Genomic DNA, 12,311 nt, shown 5'->3' on the forward strand with positions numbered 1-12,311 from the left:
ACTTCAAGCCTAATTAGCATCCAAAGGTCAACACAGTGAAATAGAATGGGAAATAAGACCCTTGACTCCAGCATGGCATGTTTGATTTATCATGTTTCTGTGAGCCCAGGAGTCCTGACAGCTGGAGGAAAAGCCTGCAACCATCAAAAGGCAGTTTGCTCTCCCCACTGCCTTCACTCAGCACCCCTTCTTCTGCTGTTCTGAGGCTTTTTCTTAGGTCTTGATTGCCTGCATTCACTACCTCTCTTCCTGTTTAATGGAGAGGAGCCCAAGGCTTCCTAGATTAGCCTTTCCCAAGCCCTATTCCAGCCCATTTCCCTCATCGTGGGAAGTTTCTTTGCACACTTAAGTCAGCCTTAATCCTCTGTGCCTGTTCATCCAGACAAGAGAGTGAATAGTTATACTGACAGATCCAATAGAGAGTATCCATCATTAAGAAGCACATTTGCATGGTAAAATGAACTACAGTGGATCATGTTGAAGATGGATCCTTCTAGGATTTTTTAAAACAGTTATTAAGGAACTGACAGGTCTTTGCAGAAATTCCGTTGGCTGGGGGTGCCTGGGTGGCCTAGCTGGTTGAGCGGCTGACTCTGCATCCGACCCTTGGTATCTCCTCAGGTCATGATCTCAGGGTCCTTGGATCGACCCCGACGTTATGCTCAGCGCAGAGTCTGCTTAAGACTCTTTCTCCCTCTCGCTCTGCCCCTCCCTCCTGCTCTCTCGCTCTCAAATAAATAAATAAAATCTTTAAAAAAAAAAAAAAAAGGAAATTCAGTTGACTAAATCCTATATCAGGAAGTCTTTTGCTTCTACCTAAAATTTTAAGAAACTCAGACTTCAGAGTTTGCCTGACTAGCTTCATTAACCTCTGAGGGCTTAGAACTCTAAAGAACTTAAAAATCATATAAAAATGTAAGTTGGAGGACTCTAGGTCTATTGACATCACCAATTCCCTCACCATTACTCTGCTCAGAGTGCAGCTGCCCCCCTCCAAAGTTTATAGCTTCTAGAGGACCAGTTTTGTGGAAATCACCCACCCCTCACACGTACACTCCTCCCATCCCCTAAAGGCAGTGCTTCAGCGCCGGAAAAAGGAGTGGATGGAAATACGTATGATGGTATACGGTCAGCTTTATGAGAAAGGGCGCCTTGCCGAAACAGAGGTGGAGATATCGTTCCCGGAGAACTGGGGCCAGTCCGCTGTCAACTTGAAATATTTACGTTCGCATATGTGCATGATAACTTCAAGAGAAATTTAAAGCCTAAGTGTATTAACTATCAAACACTAATCCTGTAATTTCATGAGTCTTGAATTATAAATTGAAAATAAGACTAAAAAGCTTATATAAAAAAAAATAATAAGGCCTTCCCTCTGACAGTAAATGAAGGGAAGGCAAGCCCTTTTGCAGCACTGGCATACCCACCACCACTGTGATAGAGCAGGGAAACTGTCAGGGACGAGGAGTGTGTGTGTGTGTGTGTGAGACAGACTGATGGATTCGTACATCGTGTAGATATTTGGATAGGGAGTGAATGTTAGTGTGATTACTTAGAGTTCGGTCCCACAGCATCTTCATGGAGTCATAATCTAATCTTTCTGTTTGAGAAAGGAGTGATAGTTTTGGTCAGCTGTTAATTCCAAAAAATTTATTAAGAACTTCTGATTGTCCAAATACAGCACTGGACACAAAGATAAATAAGAGACAACTCCTTGTTAAAGCCAGAGAAAATATTTTAGGCTGTTTTAAATTAAACCAGGAGAAAAGGCATGCCCGTATTTAGGTACTGTGGGGTTAAGTGCTTTGTATTTGCACCTGATGTCATTGAATCCTCTCGATAACAGTGCTGCAGGCTTCATCATCCCATTTAAAGATGAAAAAAGTAAGGTTGAAAGAGACGAGGGTAATTTCCTCCAAGGTCAGTGGCCGTTAAGTAGCCATGATGGGATACAGGGACGTCTTGTCAGATTCAGCTACATTCTGTTTCCCGTGCTCCCAGATGTCGTCTGTTTGCTCATACCTCTATTTCCAGTTTCCTTATTCATCACTCTTCATCTCTGGCTCTTGGTCTTGTGTCGGGGGCAGGGAGTTGGACAGGAGTGGGGTGGCAGTTTGAGGAGGACCGATGCCTTTGAAGAGGCCCATCACAGACTTCCTTCCCAAGACTCGTGTCGGGACTGTCTCCTCGCCAGAACTCAGCATCTTGATTTCAAGCTGTAAGCTTCTGCTGGTCTCTGTTCGCCTTCTCTCCTTCTTCATCCAGCCTTCAGCACAGTCCATTTTCTAGTCCTCAGAGAACTAGATTATCTTGAATTTCTTGTTTTTGCTCTTAAGTAGTGAGTTTCATATAAGATTGTGCTTGCTCTCCAGTAACTCCCGTTTTAAGATGTAACAGACAGAAAGATTCATTAGGTGTGGGATCAAAAAACAGTGCCCAGCTTAAGAGTGAATCCTAAAAGGTTATTTATTAATAATAATAAACTTATAAAATAATACAAGGGGAATGAATCTTATTGCTTAGTTTATAGGACCCAAGAAAGTCTCTGGAACTATTCGAAAATACTTTCTTAGCAACATATTTAAGTAGAATTTCAGGTGATCTCAGAATAGTGAAAAGATTAGATGAAATAAGAAAAAAAGCAAGGTGCTAATGTGTAATAAATAATCAGCCGCAATTATTTGGAGAAAATCAGGAACACTGGTGTTTATGCAGTTTGTACACAGTAAATTCCTCTGCGCACAATTGCATAACAAATGCTGGCCCTCACCCTATTAGCTACAGTCCCAGGGTACGTAGTCAGGGCCTGAAATGAGATGAAAGAGCCCACACAAAGACTGTGGTTTGAGATTCTTTCTAAATAAATTATGTATTACCAAATATGGCATGTTAGGACCTGCAGGGACAACTGGTCACCTTGTTGTGACCATTGTTGTTCCTGGAGCTCCATACCCTTCCAAGTGACAACACCATGTGTTTGGTTACTCCTGGAGGACTGGGGACTGGAACCTGGGGCCCCTTCAAGACTTGGCTATTACTTGACAGCTAACTTGATTCACAAGTACGTAAGTGCTTTTTAAATTGGCACTTAAGTACTCTCATGATTGAGTCTTACCAAGTTACTGTCAACACCTAATTCAGGTATACAGATAAGCCATCCTATTTTGTAAGTCTTAACTGATTATATTCTTGGGTTTTGTTCTGCTGGCTTTTCTCTTCATTTCTTCTTCTTCAATAGCATGATTTAAATTTTCTGGCCCTTTTTAAAGAGCTAGGATGGAAGAGAATGGAATAGTATATGAAGTTTGCAATTTAAGTGTACAGATGGAAGATATGTCCTTATCTCCTTAAAAACTGAAAACAGAGAGGCGCCTGGGTGATGCAGTAGGTTGAATGTCCGACTCTGGGTTTCGGCTCAGGTCATGATCTCAGGGTCGTAGGATCGAGCCCTGCTTCAGGCTCCGTGCTTAGCATGGAGTCCGCTTGAGACACTCTCTCTCTCTTCCTCTGCCCCTCCCACTCATGCTCTCTCTCTCTCTCTCTCTCTCTAAAATAAATAAATCTTAAAAAAAAAGCCTAAAAACAGAAAAGGAAGGCGGCAGAATGAGGTCTTCCTTGGCATCTAGCACCATTTGTGTCATCTTATTTATAGCCCTTAATGACAGTAGCTAACATTTCTTGCACAGTGACTGAGCCAGCCTGAATGCTTTAAGACCAACAGCTCATTTGATCCTCACAGCTTTCCTCTGGTAGGACCATCTTAATTCATCATCACAGAACCCAAAGTTTAGAGGTCATGTAACTTGCCCAAGGTCATACAGCTCAAAAATGCAGAGCAGTGTGTTCCCAGAGCCTTGGCTCTGGACCCTGCAGGTGTACTGCCTCTGAGACAGACCCTGCGCTGCACTCCAGGTTTACCAGTAGCTTGAACGAGGCTACTCCCCCATGAGCTAGGAACTTATCATATACTTTTGAATCCATAAAACAGCACCTGACATGGAAGAAGTTTTTAATGAATAAATGATGAGAGAGTAAGTTAGGGAGTGAGGGAAAGCCTGGAGTAGGAAATCAAGCAATCTCCTCTTACAGATCTCCCCGTCTTAGCTGAGTGAAGTGGCATACCCTGATAAAGATTTCCTTAACCAGAGTCTCAAATGCTGACCCTGATCAGATGAAGAAGGAATAATGTTAGAATGCTTATATTTGAAAATACACTCTGAGAATAGAAAGCAGAGTGTTAGATGGAGTGTGTTTGGCACACGGTGGGCCCAGATGTCTATAGGCGAGTTGGACCAATTAGCTTCAAGTACCGCTCAGCCTCCTGATGAACACTGAGCTCTCGACGCCTTCCCAGGGCAGCCACGGGGCCCTCCAAGGCTGGTTTGTAGACTGTGGCTCATTCTTGCTGCAGCTCAGCCCCTGTGTCCAGGATCGCAGAGTGTGAGTGGGGCTTCCGCAGACCCTACAAGGCTAATGCTCGCTGCCAAACTTAATGTACTGCTTCTAAGACCTTTCGGCAAGTATACAGGTGCTGCTGCCTTGTCATTTCAGCTAGGGTTTTTTTTAATGTCACAATTCAATATTGAAAATACTGAATTTTTTCCCAATAACATCAGATACAAATGCTGCCTATGCTGATTCTTAATGTCAGAGAGACCCTAAGGACACAGTACTACTTTCTATTAAAAAAAAAAAAAAAAATCTGTTGTATAATTAAAGGTAAGATAAGGTGTAGGGGAGGGAAATTTTGGCTGAGGTGGCTATGACATGTCCTGGATGACTCAATAAGAAAAATGCAAGAAATGTGAACAGGTGTGAGGCCAGCTTGGCTGCTACGCCTGATGCAAGAGATAAGAATTTCATCGTCACTTCGAAGTCTTAATGTCAAGCCTGCTCATCTTGGGCTATGGCTGGACCCCACCCAGCTGGCCATTGTGACCTGAGTGTTCGTCAGGCCCAGTGTGTACAGTCTCCTGCTGGGAGGATTTGTTTGTTCTGATGACCTGGGGGATTTCGGAGCCAACACCAAGAGTATCACCTATCAAAAATTAGGAACAACGTGGGTAATATTTTATAAGGTAATATTCAGCATCACGACTTAGGTTGCCAGTAAATAAATTCCATGCTTGTGGTTGGGCAACTGGCTAGTTTCTTTCTACTAGTTCTGTTTCTCTGAAACAAAAGCAAATCTGTTTCCCATCTCAGACAGGAAATCAAAGAGTTATTTGTAGCTTATCAAAGCTAGATAATAGATATATAAAGGTCTGTCATATTATTCTATCTACTTCAGTATTTTTTTTAATTTCCATAATAAAAACTTAAAATGTGTGCTATTCACAGAGTTATTATATGAAACTGAACGGAGTTTCAAACCAGTCTAATAATTCTGCTAACCTGGAGTAAACCTGCTCTTCCCTGTGCACTGATTCTTCCTAATTCTCTGGACTTTAGGATAGAATGTGATTGAACCAGACAACCAACCATCCTTCTTCCCAGCCCCTGGCCTTCTTGGATCTCTTACTTGGGTAATCCTGGTCCTACTTGGGACAGTGTTAAAGAGGATGAGGCTTTTCTTGATCTGTGTGACTTGAGTAAGCCACTTCACCATCAGCTCACGGAGTAGAGTGCGTGCTGAGTACCTCTGGAGGCTGGAGGGCTCTCAGCTGTCAAACATACTGTCCTCCTCAGTCCTCCTAGGAACACCCTATTCTTTCCCATAAATGCCGATGATATCGTTTGAATCAAGCTGCCCTTCACATGAAATTTCTCCTAGGCTGCCAGAAAAGTCTGTACCAGGCACATATCTGGGTGGGAATTCCTTAAAACAAGAAAAAATGTTTCCAGCCCTGCCCATAATACTTCCTCACTGAACAGTATCTCAAATGATTAAGCTACTGCTTCTGTGGCAAGGAGTCAAACATAGTTTGGCTGACCCAAGAGGCAGTGAAGTCAAAGATGCCGCAAGGTCACATGATATCAACATTCTGGTACATCAAACAGGGATCAGAAATCAGTTTATGGGTGGTATTGTTTCAGTGCCATCTACAGTGCTATTATTAGTCTGCCAAGAATAATAAAATAGTCGTAATATCTCAAAGACTGTTAGGCATGCTGTTTCATCTTTTAACTCTTAAGTGTCCTGGAAACCCGTTCCATAAATGGGAATTAAAATATAGCACGGTCTGTTTTTTAGCTTGTCCAAATAAGGTCCTACATTGGGGTAACAAATGCACAGCAGAGGACTGTGTGTTAACTTAGGTGGGTATTTAACCTAAAGCATCAAAAATTTTTCTTGGATGAATTTCATAATATTTTTATTTTCTCTGGTCGTTTAAAATAGCTTTAGGTATTTCAAATAACATTAGAATGTTATTGTTGAGAGCGTCTTGTGAAACACATGATTAGAAAAACCTCTGCCTCTGATGTTACAGCTTCCAGCAGTCCCGGCTATTAAGCATTTTCCCGTGGATGTGGCCTGCAAGGGGCAGGTTGCTCTTTATTTCTCCTGCTGTCCACTTCCCATGCCTAAAAGAGCATTATTGCTAGGTGTCTCCTAATTTTCCTACGTAGATAATAATTGAATCTCATAGTTCAGACTTGGGCCTGCTAATTTTCATCTAATCAACAGAGGCAGGAAAACATAGTCTGGAATGCTAACTATGTGAATGAAAAATATTTAGTCATTCTTGAAATGATAGGAATGTTTTTCCAACAAGCTTAAATAAACACAGTCTCTACTGAGACTGTGTTAAACTTTTTTTGGATAAGAGACAACTCTTAGGCAACCAAACAGAAGTTAATGAAGGTTATTAAGAAACATGCCCTTCAGAAAAGGCTCATGGACTTTTAAAAGCGAAAGATTCGGTTTTCTTTGTGGTACAGCCATCAACCCAGAAGTAGCAGAATTGGTTTTCTTTTAGTTTTTGTCAGCTTGATAGAATGTAACATTTTAACTAATAATCACATTGTCTAGCTTTTCAGAGGTTTTCTGCTTTGCTGACTCTGACTCTGTTAGACCATCTTATTTTAGAATCCTTGTCATCTCCTTCCACTGTTGACCTCCGTTCTAGCAAATGGATTGGTCTCAACATACCTGTCTTAAAGCACCTGACAGCCCTTTTCAGAGGAAGCTTGTTTGTTGATACCAATACAAGGTCCAGTGGTAAAGTAGCAAGATTATTTTTAAATGTACCAAGATGCACATATCCAAGTGAAGTGTTTTTCCCTTCAAAATAGTTCTATGGGAAAACTGCACAGCTCCTGCAGAAATAGAGTCGTTCAAAATATTTTTGGTACTTCTCTGTTGAAACTGACATCGGAGCTGGTGGCCCATCCTTTTGACTGCCCTTAGCTTCTCAGACCCCTGACTTGCAAGGTTTATCAGACGCTAGGAAATAGAGTCATTCACGTCTAAGTCTGGTGAAAAAGTGGATGACCTAGTTCGGTAAAATCGTTCAGAGGAAGCAAAAAGGGACGGTAAAATAAAGGCACTTTATCTTCTATGACATAGTAATTTGCTCTGAAAAGCAACTCCAAAGAGAAGTTTCAAAGAGAATTTTAACATGAATAGCATTTCCGCACAAGCATATAGCCTCTGAGAGTGAGTGCTTTTAGCCATGACGCTTACAACTCCTCGTGTATTTATTAAAAAAAAAAAAAAAATCAATTCACTTACAACATAGTGTTTTTTATGACTCAAGCATTTATTTAAATGGTCACGTATTACAACATTTCGTGAAGTTACAGGTGCTCGATTCAAACATATTTTCAAATAAATTAGACTAAAATAATTTCCCTATAGAAATAACTCTTTTAAGAGGGGTGGTGATTCCTACATGATTTATTTTTAATACCCTAGCTCTCTAACTCCACTTCTGGTGGTACCATTTTAAACTGTTTCAGTGTATGGTCTTCAGTTTATCTTATAAGAGCACAACAATGTCCCATCATTTAATACATGAGGGTTAGCTTCAGAGATTGTACACCCCGTGAATTGTTTTAGAGGCCCTCTTTAGAAGTATTTCTGTGCCCGTGTCTGTCTGATTATTGAAGATAAAATGTCACTCAAGTGTATAAAATTTCTGCTGCAGTATTATTGTAAAAAAAAAACAAAAAAACAAACAAAAAAACCCTGCAGGAATGAAAATGTCTGCTGAAGAGTGTTCCTTGGCCATTTGTGGCTCTTCCACTGGAGTTAGCTGCTGAGGGGGCCGGGAGCTGGATCACACTCACATGTCCCCTTCTCAGTCTGAGACTCCTAGATGTTCCCCGTGTCCATCAGCATGCACGCTGGGACATCTGTTACAGGGGGCTCAGCACTGCCATGTCTTGGTCCAGGGGTCCTACCATCAGTTTGATCGAAATTTAATAGGTAATAAGGGATAATGAACATTGAGTGCTTTTTTGAAATTTGTCAGAAACACGAGGTGATGGTGATTCCTTGGCATTTTACACATTCTTTTTTTTTTAATTCAAGTTGAATTATTAGCAGTTAGACCATATTTGTACTTACCATTTATATCTACAGAATACCTGTTTACACATCAAGTGAATTGTACTTTCACACCTGAGAGATTAGCTGAATGTATCATCACGTTTGCTTGAAACAGAGCCCAATTCAGATGACCAGACCACTGGAAACCACAGAATTTAATGCTGGTCACCAATCGAAAATAAGATTCAGGGCAAGGCTCTAGCTCTTACTTTGCAACACCATTGTAAAACACAATCAGGAATCCCCAAGAAAGTTTGAAGGCCAACAAGTAGTTGGTCCCTGGGCCCTCTAGGTTTGACTTTTCACCTTGGCTGCTGGAGCAGACTGAGAGCAGAGTCTGTGAGCCACGTCCCCAACCAGCCAGGACCTCACAGCATGCACTCTGGGTGCTGACCTCATCCCTGGCTGCAATGAATTCTTTTCTACTTAAAATTTACCTTGGCCCTCGTTTCCTCACTTTAAAAAAGTAATACATGCATGACATAATTTGAGGCTGCTTTGGATCTGCTTTGGAATCAAGCAAGCTATATTTAATGATTGTTGAGGTATTCGATACCTACCATTTGCTTATGCCTGTGCCTTATATTTGGTCCTGGCACCATTACTTTGGCCATCAGTAGGAAGACAAGGGATGGTATTCTTTTTCACCTTAATTAGAAAGCTATTGCCCTGCACATCAGCTCACTTTCTAAAACAATTTAGGGACTGTCTATTTTATTAAAAATTTCATCTGAAAAAATGCTTAGCAATGATAAACCATTTGGGATGGCCATAGATCTCACAGATTGAGAGGGATTGACACGTTCAGATCTTTTCAAGATCATGACTCTTTCATGCTTTCTGGGAACCAAGTTTTAGAAAGATTCCGTGGAGATTTCAGGCCAGATTAATTCAGTAGAGATGCTCTACAGTCCTGTGACAGACACTGAGCACGTTATTATTTGAGTGAGATGGCCCCAGTATTGTTGCTAAGAAAGTACCGGTTGAACTGTCTCTTACTGTTGACGTAAGTCTTACCTGGTCCCACGTCTGAAACTAGGATCTGCTCATCAAAGACAGCTCTTAGAGATGGGTCTTCTGTATCCTCTTGCAACTTGAGAGTGGCAGGACTACTGGCAAAGCTACCAAAATATTCTATATATGAATGTAATGAGTTTGCCCTCCTCCCCAAAGATCCAGCAAGGCCCCCATCATGAGAGAGGAAGAACGGGGTCAGCCAGGCACACAGAACCATTGTTTCAACTCACACTGGATAAGCTGATTATGAAGAGATTTCTGTTCTCTCCGAGACACCACGGGCACAGTCAAATTGCGGAACAATGATAACAGACTGCCACTCAGCAAATGTGAAAGGCGCCAGTGGCTGGTCACTAACACGCTCCAAAGCTTACCAGACCATATGAAAGGATGTCGTGGACCGACCCACATCCCAGATGCTTTTCATGTTATCACCGGAGATAGAAAAGGATGCTTAGGTTACAATGCACAGGGTTCAGAATGCCAAAGCGGTTGTACCATTTATCAGCTGAACATTGAAGGCCTACAAAAGGGCACATAATTCATTTACTCAGCCATCCTCTGAGACCAGGTCGAGCTCCAAGCAGGCAGGATGGTCATGACAACGGTAATTCTAGCAACAGGTCATATCCAAACATCTAGAGTTTGTCATCCCCTCTTTATGATCTGATTTGAGCCTCTCAGTGATATTGCAAGGTTGGAATAGTGGATATTCCCATTTTATAGAAGCCCAAAGAGGTTCAGCACCACACGTGAGATAGTGAGGGAATAGGGACTCAAGCTAAATCTCCTGACCCCAAATCCATGTCCTTGGCACTGCTTCCCTTTAGACTCCCATCGTGAGAAGGGAGACGGTGAGGAAAGTTAAGTTGGTGAATAATAAAAGTACTTGACCATCGTGGCTCAGATTCAGAAGCCATTCTTGCTCCTGGCTCTGTTCTCAGGGCTGAGACCCAGTTACCATTATTCTGACCTTTTTGTGGCCTGGCCTTTGATCCTGTTAGTTTTCCTGAGCCTCTGGCTCAGGAATTTGGACCTTTGTTTGACCTGTTTGACCTCCAGGAAAGCCCACTGCGGCTGCCCAGGGTTACGGGCCCCACCCGAGGGCATGTGAGTCGCTCTCCCCAGTTGTCTCTGTGCTCACACTTGCCCTCTGCCCAGCCTTGTCCTTTCCAGGCCCTGGGCCCTGACCAGTGACACTCACGTCCCCACTGAGGGAAATAAATGGGCTCCAGGTGCCGGGCACTGAGATGACATCATCACTGTTCTCGTTTGCATTCCTGTTTTGACTCATCCCTTTTCTCCTTCTGACTCTTGCTGGTCTTTGTTTCCATTACAAGGTAAATTTGCAGAACACTCAGCAAAAGTGCCCATTCTTCATCCCCTGCTAGTTGTGTTGCTGAATTGAGTACATGCCCAGCTCTTTTCAGGACTATTTTAATAATACTTTATTCATTTGGCACCATCAGTGAATTGAGATAGTCCTAGAAGTGAATTCCCCAGATAATTGAAATTTGGGGTATCAGATTTTACGTTAAGAATTTTGAGGGAGACCTACAATGCTTTACATACTTGCCTGCCTTCTCAAGCCAGAGATACAGATCATAATTTCACCGACTTTAGGCAGTTGAGTATCATCACTGGGTTTCTCACAGAGACTGCTTGGGTTTGGGGATTTTTGCTCAGTTTGTGCTATTATTAGAGAGTCTAGTTCACAGCAGCCTTCTGATCTAGCTTGCTGCTTGAGAGAAGCTCATTTATTGAGTACCCACTATGTGTAAGGGACTGCTGCAGCAATGAGAATCCTAAGGAACTTACTGTCCAGTCCTCCAAAAGGTAGGAAATTAGAGATTCAGCCTGCTAAGGACAATACTGAATGGGAGCCCTTCTTCATCAAAAAGTGTGCCCTGACTTCATGTTCAGGCGTCTTTGTTCTTCTTTATTCATTCATTTAGCACGACTGTGGGCCAAGTACTAGGCTTGGTGCTAAGGTTATAAACCATGAATAAACCATTGTTCCTAATGCAGGGACCTTTCCTCTCTGGTCCTCAGCCATTTTCCAGAGGGTTGGGTTGAGATACCAAAATTCTGACCACCTGACAGACACACCCAGGTTCAAGATAGCTATTAAAATGTGTGTATGCACACACGGTACATACAAATGTATTTATAAATGTGACCCATTATTTTTGGTTCCATCCTCTAGGAAAATGAACAATAAAAATAATGTAACAAAATATAAGACAAGTTTAAAAAAGATCCAAATTATTCTTGGAATCCAGTCATTTTGTGAGATCTCTCAAGCTGAATTCTTGGAAAAAAATATCCTCTCCATAAAAAAAGTTCAGTTTTTCTTTTGTGGTCTTTTAATAATCTCAGAATCCTACTACTGTCTTTTCCTATTAAATATGAGATTGATAAAGGAAGAAAAATATTTCCAACAGCCAAGTTCCCTGGAAAAAGCATACAAAGTTAACAGGTCTAAAGTAAATATATGGTCACTTCTCTATCTGACCATAAAATAATACAGATCTTGGGGACATTTTCACACCATTCATCTTAAAATAAAATAAAGAAACTGCTCTTATGATAAGTACTTTAAAAATTACAAGGATGTAGGTGTTGTTATGAGAAATATATACAAAGGAAAAAAGGATCACTAAGTGTGTAGTGGCTGAAAGAATTTGAAAACTCCAGCTGTAGATTTTTTTCCGTGACTTCATGAGACTTTTGTACATCCACATCCATACCCCATGGAAATCCCCACCTTCCAGATTAGGGGAGTGTTGTTTCCTCAGTC

General features: G+C 41.7%; 1 protein-coding gene across 4 annotated transcripts in view; it reads left to right on the forward strand.

Annotated features, from left to right (window-relative positions):
• CRIM1 (cysteine rich transmembrane BMP regulator 1) overlaps nt 1-12,311 on the forward strand; it is a 186,314-nt gene that overhangs the window by 117,071 nt on the left and 56,932 nt on the right. The window lies entirely within an intron of this gene.

The sequence above is a fragment of the Callorhinus ursinus genome, unplaced genomic scaffold (assembly GCF_003265705.2).
Source record: "Callorhinus ursinus isolate GAN/ISIS: 27379988/994484 unplaced genomic scaffold, GSC_fseal_2.0 scaffold10, whole genome shotgun sequence".
Classification (NCBI taxonomy): Eukaryota; Metazoa; Chordata; class Mammalia; order Carnivora; family Otariidae; genus Callorhinus; species Callorhinus ursinus.